This window comes from Tenebrio molitor, chromosome 9, assembly GCF_963966145.1.
Source record: "Tenebrio molitor chromosome 9, icTenMoli1.1, whole genome shotgun sequence".
Taxonomy (NCBI): Eukaryota; Metazoa; Arthropoda; class Insecta; order Coleoptera; family Tenebrionidae; genus Tenebrio; species Tenebrio molitor.
In genome coordinates, this window is record NC_091054.1 from 4770300 (window position 1) to 4782420 (window position 12121).

Here is a 12121-nt window from a genome sequence, read left to right on the forward strand (position 1 = left end):
ATTGTATTGTTCTGCTAATTACAGAATCACTTAAAAGTGGTCTAAATTTAAGGGGGAACCACTTTAAATTCCGAAAAGACGGTGCTTTTCCGTAACAGCGGTGAAAGAATTTCTAAGTATTTGAAATGGAGAAACCAGTTTGAACTGAGATTCAATTGCCAGATTCAGTTCTGAGGATGTTTTAATCTTAACAAACGACCACGCTTAAAATTTTGTATTTGTTAGCGTTTGTATACAAAGTAAAGAACGACTTTCTGGCAAAAAATGTCATTGGTATACAACCAACATAACATGACACCACATTACAAGTGTGTGATCAGAAAAATTTGTAATCGAGTCATCCTTGGAAATGTTCCTGATCGAACTCAACCAGTAATTATCAAATAAAATGGAGAAAACCAAAAAAGGGGAATATTATAATTTATAATTAATGTTAGATGATTTTTTGTAATTAAAAATATGTAATTTTTCAAAAAAGTACTACAGGGACATTCATAAGAAACAACAAGAAAACAGGATTGCGAGAAAGTAAGGTTAGGAAGTTGTTTATTGATGTTTTATGTAAACTTGCGTGCAGCTGTGGTTTAGGTTACAGCGAAATGCCTACCAAAATCTGAAATGAAAATGTAAATTAATGTCAAAACGTAAAATGTAGTTAAAAAAATACAAGAACTATGATTGGTTATATTAGTACATTTTAATTCATAATCGTGTTTATTTACTCTTTTGTATTACTGAAATAAAATTTCCACTAAAACCATAGAATATAAATTATTAACCATTCATATTATCAAACATTTAGTACCTTTTTAAAAACGATTAATCTTTTATAGCACCTGAAATTTTTATTGAAAACCTGTGTATAAGGTAGCATTAATCACGACTCAGAAATATAAAAAACTGTTTTTTCATCCGAGAAAATCTCCTTTTTCAAATAAATTTAAACAACCTTTTAGTTATATCTAAAGCGAAATAAAATAACTTATCGAGGTGACAATCCGCACCGAGGCAATTTATCCAAAAATAAATTTATCGAGCGACGGTGGGCCGAATGAATGCGTCTAGATTCTTTCCACGGCTTGAATCGACAATACAATGGCTTCTTATTCTTCGTTGTATTAGTTTTTTCGATTGGAATAGTCGCAGAAACCTATGTAACGTCTTTAAAGAAATGCTTTTCAAATTTATGTCAGAATATTAGCAACATTTATATTTCATTATCAATCTTGAATCCATTCACACAATCCAGAAAAATGTAGACTCCTGACTAACAGCACATTGGGTGTTTAACTTTACAGAAAGACACCGTGGAAACATATTTTAAAGAAATTAATTAAAAATAAAAAACAGCATTAGGAAATTTTTCTAGTTATAAAACTACAAAACTTTCAGAGTTACTAGTGGAATATTTCTTTTAATACCTATATAAATTGCCTCTCTCTAATGAGTGCACGCTAGCTAAACTAGACTATACGCTGTTCACTTAAGCAATATAGTAATCACGTGTGTACATTAGCTGCCGAAGAGGCCTCGCCTTTCATTGTAGGTAATCGAAAAAAATATATCAGATATACAACGTACGGTAGTTTGAAATTCTCAATAAAAAGAAAATTGAGAGTAACAAGTATGACCGTCATTTAATGATTTTGAAGTTGTTTTCTTCTCCGTGATCGCATTTCAATTGAGAATGACTTCCTTATGACCAAATGGACTAAACAAACAATGTACTAAGATTAGTTGCATTTCTGTTTAGTTTTGTCCAATACGATGCGTTAACCACGTGATTTTGTTATTACATAGCCGAGGCGAACGGAGTATAGATATATATACAGTCGCGAGCAATACATTTTTGTCGTCGAGGTCATTCTTTGACGCAATCGAAAATGCTCCATTGTAAAACAGTCGTAAATATCATAACCTATCATCATGTTGTATGACATTAATTGTCATTTTTTTCTTAATTTTTTGACACTTTGTTGACGTAGCCATAATCAAGCAGGGACATTTTTTAAATTTGTGAGAATCTAACCAAACTTGGAAATGACATTGACGACCAAAATTTATTGCTCGCGGCAGTACATACAACACACGTTATTCACTCCACGCATATATTATGAAATACACACAGTACAGAAAAATATAAAAGCTAAATAAATCATTGACAAATTCTACCACATTCTGTTATTTTGGTTGTATACTAATATGTACCGGGTGATCAAGAAGGACTGTTTAAGTTGGCAATACAATTTAGAACATTTTTTTATTCGGCTGTTTACAACACTGCAACCGGATATGTTTTGTGGGTTTATTTGACAGATATCTGACGTAGCATTAATAACAACAAAATGGTAGGTTATGAGAGTAAAAATTAACGACAAAAAGAAATCAAAGCCGGAATTCGGAATAATAATCTAAAAATTAACTAAAGGAAATTCTCGAAGTGCTCCCCATTTTGCTCTAAACATAAATTAATTCTTCTCTCGAAGGATTCACCAGCATGTTTAATTTAATTTGAAATGTCAAATTTGACTTGTCACTGATACGGCTGTCAGTGTGAAGCCGTCAACAACCGGAAGTTACTCCAGTTGTACCATTTAAAAATAAAATTCAGCATTACCAACTTAAACAGTCCTCGATCACCCCATATTTTAGTTATTTAAAAAAAATTACTCCGTGGAATTAAATTTCAATTGAAACTCATTTTTTATTTCAAAATGATTTGCATTTTCCTAGTTCTTGCTTTATGCGGTGGACATCCACCCCGTACCTTCACTCTGGAAGCGTCAAAAGATGGTGGACAAGTGCACGAAGGCTTCATGTTTATTCGATTACAAAATTGGGCGCACGCCTCGGTTTTTATATCTCTCGTCTGCGAATATGTTAGGGTTGCATTTCCATATTAAAGTGATATATTCGGCAAATAAATTATTAACAAGAGATTGGTAAGGGGCTCTTTTACATTTTAATCGCGCTTAGCGAAAAGTGGATAAGCGTTAATATACGGCTGCAAATTATATGCAAATGGACGTATTACTGGTTGCCCAAAAATGAAAACGTATTCTCATTGTCTGGCCGCGGAATTTATCCATCCGGTAATTCCCGGATTCCAGCCCGACAATTTGCAAAAATAACGCGAAAAAAAAAATGAAACGAGAAATGTAAATTTAATCTCGCGTGTTGTGTAAAAGAGAAAAAAACATTGGCCGTTTCGTTCTTAAACGCAATTAAAAAATTTAACGCTTCAATTTGGGGGTGGATATTCGGTGCTTAACTCGGTCCCATCGAATATAAATTATTCACAGGTGCGATTAGAATGTAAAGTGGCTCGCCCTTACCAATCTGTTATTAATAATTTATTTGTGAACATATCACCGTAATATGCAAATGAAACCTTGACGCGAACAGGGAAAGGGAGTATTAAAAGCTGTAACATTTCCAATTTTATAATCGAGTAAACGTGACGCTGATATTTTATGGATTCTCATGTAAGAGCTGTCATGTTCAATTTCCGGGCGTTTGCACGCTAAAAAAATTAATAGAAATGCGCGGAAAAGTACCTGGAGCTTTCCAGACAGACACGTTAAAAAGCAAATGCGATCAAAACACGAACTTTTTACTTTTTTACTACTGTCTTCCTGAAAAGAATTCTCGCTGGGGTAAAGTAATAAAAAATCACACTGGCAGCAGTTGTAACGCGGAAAACTCAAGACAGAATCGTCCCCAGCTATTAAAAGAAAATTGTAAGTTCCGCGCTAAGCACGAAAATAGACGCAGATGAGACTGAATGCACTTATAATCGAGTACTTGGCCAATTAAGATGCAGTTCTAGTGTTGAACACGCCGAATTAACTTGAGGATATTGTCGCAAGGGCTCATTAGGGATTTTACATTTTTGCTCACTCCGCATCTAACTTACAGACAACTTTAAGGACGTTGTAAAACTTTCGATAAAAATTTTTATGAGAATAATCTCGAGGGACTCACACGTAGGGGATTTTTCAGAATCAAAAACAATTACATAGTTGATGGAGACCGATCAAAATTGATCTCTTCGGTAAATTTTTTATTTGATTACAGGGACCTATCTCTGGGGGAGTTGACCGTGACATTGGGAATGGATTGTCACTTCAGTTATGTAATGTAAAATAAAAAGATCCTTTGAAAGTCACAAGAGTATATATTAAACTCTTTGTAAAGTAAAAAAAATATTTAAAAAATGTATTCTTATAAGGAAAAATGTAATTGGTTGGATTGGTCATCACATCTGAGAGAGAAGGGTCATGCTATTGTAGGGTGCTTTGTTCACTGTTATAGAAAGTGATTTACGAATAATAGTGAGCCTAAGAAAATGTGTGATGCAACCAACAATACACATCCCCCATACGACTAAAAATCCATAGATACTTTTGACAGAATATTCAATGTTTTGGTTACATTCAACTAAAAAACTTTAATAATCCTGTTTCTCATAAAGGAAAAAAATATGTTACACTTATAAAATATTACCTTTATAAACCTTCCTTCACACGCTTGCTTGTGTTTTATAGGTGCCCAAAGTCGGCCTTGCTTTGTGGTTTATGAAGAAAACTGTAATATTTCACCGGCTCCATAAATACGAGTTTAAAACCACAGAAAAGATGAGTAAAAAGCAAACACCAAGTAAGTTTTCATTGCATCATCTCTTTGGTAATGAAACGATTATTCGTATTATCAGGATCAGGGCGTATTAACACCCCTTCTCGTCATTACGTGCAAGTGACAAGCGTGTGTTACGCTTCAAAGACAAACACCCCTACCACGCATCCAAAGAGAAACTGTTCACTCAGTGTTGTCATAAAATCACACGGTTTCAGCTTGTCTCTGATTCGCAATTTAGATAAATAAATTTCATATACGTAGGTGATGGAATAAAGTAATTGATTCAAATTAAATTAAAGCTCAAAGCGCGAATAACAGTAGCGGAATATTATTTTTATCCTTCTCAAGTGTCAAGACTGAAGAACCCTACAATATTGATTAGTCCTATTTATAACATGAAAAATGTCGACCTGTTGATTGTATTCCCTTGACGTTTCCAAGAAATATCCTTTGACACGTCCATCTTTATTTATCATTTGAGAATTTGCCAATTTTCGCTGGATCAGATAACAACGAAAGTATTATCATGTTCGATTTGATATTGTGCCGCGAGAGTCCTTGTCAAAATTGATCCTTGATAAAAGCGTCACCGGCAGAAAAATTCAGAATCTCGATTTCTGTTGACGTTCTATAAATAAACACAATTATTTTGGGAGGAAAGTCAACAAAGATGCGGTATTGGTTTTTTGTTCGTAAAAGTTTAATCCGAGCTTGGCGTAAAGCTCTCCTTCAAAGCGCGGTTGTCAAAGTACGTGAAAGTAAACCAGACATTACATGTTTGGTTTATTGATTAGTCATTAATCCGTTGAATACAACCGCTAAACTGAAACCGGTCGTGTTCATTGCAATTATTGTTTGTATTTGAAAACGTGAATTGATGTTAGCGCATTGTCGGCGGTCGAGATTGTGTTCACATCGTAAAATAAACAGAAGAGAATTCGTATAAACAGGATGAACCGGAAGAGCACTGGGATTCGGTGACTTATCACCGGAATTCGTTGCGTTCAATTTTGCAATAATATAAATAATACGAATGTAGTTTGAAGGACTAAATCCAAAGTATCAATAAATCCGGGGATGATTTATAATACACCACAGATTCAATATAAATTTTAACAATTTATGGTCTCTGCGGTGGCCATTTTTCAATATACATCACACGAATGCACAATGGATGCGGTCCGAAGGGATGTACAGCCACCGGAAAAAGCACAATCGAAAACCGGAGTCCTTTAATTTTATAAAAGTGTTTTCTCCGCAACTCGAGCGAGACATGTCAGATTTTCAAAAGCCCTGGAGAATTCTACCTCGTGTCATTTCGTTCCCCAGCCGCCTCCGGGTAAGAACATACAAAATTCAACCCCTCGATACACCCCGTCAGTTCTCTCCGTGTCGGATTTAGTTATAGAGAACAAGAGGGGTCGAGAAATTGCATCATCATTGTAGATTTGTGCTGCCGGTGGTGGAGTTATGAATAAAATTACCATGGAAGAGACGCGGGGCGAATCCCAACATGCATCCAGGAGAAATAACGGCGCGGCGAGAATGCACCGGGATGGAAAAATAAATGGACGGGATTTGGGGGTTTCGCGGTCGAGGGTGACAACTAAAAATTCGGACTGTCGCTGTGAAGAGGAGAGACCATTTTAATTCTGACAGGCTGGGTTTGGGAAAAAAATCGGCTTGGAAACAGAGAAATGTCTTGTTAGGGTCACTAAAGAGGTGTTTTTGGGTTTCCTGTTGCGAACAAAATATTTACTCTCTTCGGTGTGGATTGTCTCAAGGTCGCTAAAAACTTATGATTACGTACGTTAGTGAGAAATCTGTCATAAATTCGAATCCAAATACCTTATAAGAGCGCCTAGTTACTTTTCTTGGCAGTGCCAACTTAACGACAAGTCCCCAATCCACATCTATAACGTTCCGGCAGTAGTTTCTTCATCTTTGTTCAAATATTCGTCACTGCATTTTAAGAAATGATTCTGACATGGCGAATACATACGGGGTGGCCCACCGAAAACTAAAAAGACGTATTACATGACACTTAATTTTTCGAAAAAAGAGCTGACAGGGGAATTAATTTGCAGGAAGAACATGTAATGTACAGTCGCGAGCATTAAATCTTGGTCGTCAAGGTCACTTTGAAATTTCCCGCAACTGTCACAAATTAAAAATTTTACCTGCTTAATTAGGGCCAATGTCCATAAAACATCACTCAAAAAAAAATTAACAGTTTTATTTCAAACATTAAAAATTATGACCCGAATATCGTATTTTAACAGAGTAAAAATTATTTCGCTGATAGAGACGGATGTGTTAGAAGCTAGGGTCACAACCCAGTTGGGACTTCCAAAAAGTTGACAAGATCTTGACAAGACAAGACAAATAGAATTTATTAGAGGTTATGCCCGTTTCACATTAGAGCAGTTTCCATTGTGTCAAAGAATGACCTTGATGACCAAAATTTATTGCTGGTGACTGTACAGTTAGTTGCGAAAAAAACGGGACATGAAAATTATCTTAATACAATACAATACAATACCTCTCAAATAATTTTTAAAAATGTCATTGCAATCATTGCATCTCTATGAAAAAATTGTAAAAATGTGTCAATTTTATTCTCACAGTTCCCGTCTTTTTTTTGCAACCAACTGTATAGTACCTATAATTCAGAATAAGTGGCATCGACGTAGGCGGGGATTATCTAAAGTGAGCTTAATGTAATGTCAAAAAATTTACTCAATTTATTTAATTTTAAACATGTGAAATTGTGAAACCGTCATTACTTTATTTTGAGGTTATGCGTCATGTTATTTTGACATGTTTTGACCCACAGCAGAGATAACCCACAGAAAAATAATACACTTTTCGTAAATGAAACAAAGAAATTCCAAATATTACTATAACAAGAAAATAAATACAAAACGATTCCAACGATAATGTCAAACCGAATTAACAGCGAAGGATATCAATAGCGTCGAAACTAGGGTATTATTAGCAAAGGTCTTGCTGCCAACGTAAATTTGAATTTCCAACGCCTACCGCGATGGTACTGAATTATCATATGGCTATAGTCTGTTTTTTTTTTTATCAAAATAGAGCTGGCAACATTGTACAATTTTGATCTAGGGTGAAAAATCTCATCATATAAAAATTGAGGTTATGTAGAGATATTAGTAGCGCAGCATCTTAATAAAGTTAACAACAATTAATTTGAGACATTAAAAATGACAGGCGTTGGCAGGTGTAGCCAATTGATATCTCATTAAATTCCCTAAATTTTGTAAAATTTTATTATTGCAAACCTAAATTAACAGGTCGTGGTTCGTTGAAAAAAAAACAGACTATATAACCTGTTTTTTAATCAAAGAACCAACACCTGTTGCATTATGTTGGCAAAAAATAAAATGTCACTAAATCTAGTGTCACTGAATTTAATTTTGTTTGATTGGCTATACTGCACCTGTCATCTGTCATTCTCAAATGTCGCGCAACATCGGCAAAATTGAATTTTTTATTGAAATTTGAATATTCCAATTCAAAATGACCTCAAAATATCAGGGAAAGTACGAAATGTTTTGGATTCTGAATTGAAATTCGCTGTAAGTCGCTATAATTAACTCTAACTGTATCAAAGTTGTTTTGTTGGTTAGTTTTGTAATTACACTTCTCATTTCTACATAACCTCAATTTTCTTTCATCCTAAGTTGAAACTTACAAAATGTTGTCGACTTGGTGGTATTTTTTATCTTCTTCAACCCGAAAGTGGGGGTGCACTTCACCCTTAGAATTTGATGTTGCAAGATGACACTTTCCTTATTTTTCCAAATTAAGAAGGTTTTATACTCTAACAATGTGGAACCTAGTTGGGAGATCGAGAGGAGACACAGGGAGCTCCAGAGACATTCCAGGACATACAGGTGATCCGTGACGGGAAATACAGAGCGAGGGAAATTCGATTGAGATATAGAGAGATTAAAGGGAAGTACAGAGAGATAAAGGAAAATTTTTTGTGCAGAAACATTTCTAGTAGGTCAAGAAAAATTTTTGTTTTGAAAAATCAGTCTTTCAATGCTCCAGAGTGGAAAAACAAATGGGACAGTAAAGGGTGATAACTGAAAGATGAAAGACAATCTCAATTTTAAAAATTTCACTTTTTTTTTTTTAAATACAGTGAAACCTCTTCCTATTGCCGAGACCTCCTTGGATCGAGGGTTTTTCTTAGGTTCCAGATTGACTCCATTGACATAAGAACTCTCTAATACGAATAAAATATTTGCTCTCTTCGCCAGATTGTCATTTCCATCCGTAACGAATTTCGAAAACTACAAATTATCAAATTGGTGGCAGTTAGGAATTCGTTTCTGCAATTATAAATTTGCGGAAACGAGAGACAAGGACAATTTGTGTTAACGACGCCACATTTCCCAAATCGTGTAAGGGAAACAGCATTATAATGGTTAGGTATTGTCATTGGCTGGTGGCAACAAACATAGACAAAGGAGTAATTAGATAAGAGAATTTGCAGCGGCGGAGGATGGTCAGAAGCAAAATTTCTCCGAGGCCTTGAAAATAATGAGGCGGTGAAGTGGCGCAATCACGACAAATACAAACACCGTAACGGTTCAGTTTTCTTCATTAAACAAAAAGCTGAAAAACTTTTAATCCAGTTCGACGCTAATATCAAACCACTTAGCTGGCTGACGGGGGCTTTCATCGGAGCCCACTCCAGGCCCGAAATACGAATTAAAGCGGATAATCTGGGCGGCTATTTTTCCTCCGTCCTTTAAAAAGACGCATCTCGCGTGTCGAAAACCTCCGAATCCTTTTGCGTCCTCGTCCGCAGCTTTCGACGCTCCCCGCCACGATAAATAATCGGGGATGGCGTGTTTACAAATTGGCTAGATGGGAAATCGCACCGGTCCCGGTGCCACCCCCACGTAAAAAACAAACTATCTGACGTGTACAAATTCCAGACGTAAATAAATCCCAGTTGATATTTGCCTTATGCAAATGGAGATTCGTAAGTAAAACCGAGTGCTGACATCAATCAAAACAGAATAAACATGTTTGTTGAAAGTCACGTCGTATCTTGCAGGCTGTGCGAGAGCTTTGAGGGCGAAAGCTCGCTCATTGAAATCGTTACGGCGAAAATCGGTGTACACACGTTCCAGGAGCGGATCCAGGACGGTCGTTAGTCTCGAACTAAACCTCCGATGATTTCCGTCGTTTCGTCCTATCCGACCCGAGGTTCCGGCGCCCATTTGCACGAAGGGCGCGATTAATGCCGTCAAAATTGAAAGAGATATCGTCGGATTAATTAAACCCACTTTGTCTCCTCCCACTCCCAAGGATTGTATGGCCAGATTTATTAAATTTCGCCGGAGGAAACCTAGCAAGATCGGAAGAAAAACCTAACAAAAAACTTGACCTTTTATTAGCTTTCGCTAGACTTTTACACCCGCGTAATCACTATGCCTAGTTCAATTTAGAATCAGGTGGTGAAGAATAATTAAAACGGCCATGCCGAGAAGATCTGGACCAGTAGCAACTGTTGCAGGTTCTCGAGTACATTCATAAAATTGAAATCCTTAAAATAAATGAGCTCAAATCCTGACTTTTATAACCTACTGCGCAAAAATCTTTATTCAATGATAACATTCAAAATTTCAAAATATTCCCTAACGGCCTTGACGATAAGGAGGCTACGTACATGTAAATATTGTAGGTATAACAGTGTACATAAAACACACTTTATCAATAATAAATGCCATAACACTAAAACATCCCTGGAATTATTGGAGCTTAGCTATCTTATACAGGGTTATTATAAATGATTGTCCCATCGCAGTTGGCATTGGTGACGTAATTGAATGTGCCGCAAGCCTCATAACATGAGTGAGACTAGTATCGCCGATAGATGGCGATACTGCCGGTAGTGGAAATCCAAAATTTGTGTAGGTTTTCAACGCCAACTGTGATGGGACAATCATTTATAATAACTCTGTATCATATGCAATGATTTTTTAAAAGTTCGCGTTATTTAAACATAAAAACTTCATTATGATTCCTGATTTATCATTTATCAGTTCCCAAAAAACAAACTACATAATACAGCATATTGCGTAAATAGAAAATACTCAACCAGCTCATAAACGAGAATCTTTGTATAAACAACAAAGTCATAAAAATAAAAATGCATAAATGCATAAGTCAGTGATGTATTATGTATGCAGAGCAGTATATAAGTAGGTAACGTTTGTTCCTGGACACCTCAGTAACACCAAAGAAGTAACTGATTAAATAACAATGCCGAAAAAAGGAATCGTGGTGACTCTCCTCGTTCTGGTTGTGTTTTTCGTATTGCACGTCTCTGCTGGCAAGAGTAAGTTGTTTTTTTGTGTAACCGTATCAGACCTATTTAAAATTTGGATTTTTTTATTTACAGAGGATGGACCGAAGGCAGCATAAAAGTGAAACGGTTTTCTGCTATACTTGTCTTGAATTTGTAGCACTGCATAATAAAAATGAATAAAAAAAAATAATAACACTGCACAAACACATAAACTATCAGAGTTTCTTTCTAACCTGTATTTACTATGTCACTACAACAGTCCTTCTAAAATAGAATTCTTTACCAATTTCGAAAAAAAAAACTGTCATTGTGTAGGTAGTGATTTATTTGAGTACTAGCTTTTATCCATGGCTTCGCCCGCAAATGTCCAACTCGAAAATAGTATATTAAAAGACAAGTTTCATAAGACCAGTCTTGAAGCACGAAGTCAAGATTAAAAAACGAGTGGCGTAGCCACGAGTTATTTGAAAGAATGAGTGCTTCAAGGTCTTATGAAACGAGTTTTTATACTATTTTTTGTAATTTGCCCTTTTTAAACAAAAATGTTTACTTTCGTCGATTTAGGGATTTTTGTGGCGGTTGGTAATGTCTTAATTTTAAAAGTGAAAATTTGATCAAGTCTTCAAAGTCGCCTTTTGTTTTATCCAAATTCTGTCACAAAACACGAATATGGAAGATAATCTTTCATGTACGCCAGCTGAAATATGTGAAATTGCCAAAAATACGGTCGCGAATTTGTTGCCTGATAAATTCTGATAAATAATTCTTTGCACATTTTGTAATTTAAACTGACACGCCAACCTAAAAATTTTCGTAAAATGTTCCGTGAAATAATGGCTATAAGGAAATCCCAGATGATGACGTCGCGTTCGTTAATATGACTGTTAGAGAATCAAAATGGAGGCAAATTACAAAAAACTATTTTTAGCTTAACAGGGTTGATAATGGTACCGCCTGAGCATCAATTAGTACTGTTTGAGTTGGCAATAAAAATTTTACTTGAAATTGGCTAGACTGTGAATTGTACCTATTTCCTTTTGTTTTATTGTCGTTATTGACAGCTGACAAAAAATTCAAGGTTTTTGTAATCTTTTATTGATACAAAGTCATCATAGTTTTATTAACAAC

General features: G+C 35.6%; 1 protein-coding gene and 1 long non-coding RNA gene across 2 annotated transcripts in view; one reads left to right on the forward strand and one right to left on the reverse strand.

The window, feature by feature from the left end:
- The window catches only part of LOC138138085 (uncharacterized), a 132822-nt gene that overhangs the window by 71958 nt on the left and 48743 nt on the right, over positions 1–12121 (reverse strand). The gene's annotated exons all lie outside the window — the stretch shown is intronic.
- On the forward strand, positions 9926–11205 carry LOC138138954 (uncharacterized). The gene is made up of 2 exons (XR_011162164.1): positions 9926–11023; positions 11087–11205. It is a non-coding gene; the product is annotated as an uncharacterized lncRNA (long non-coding RNA).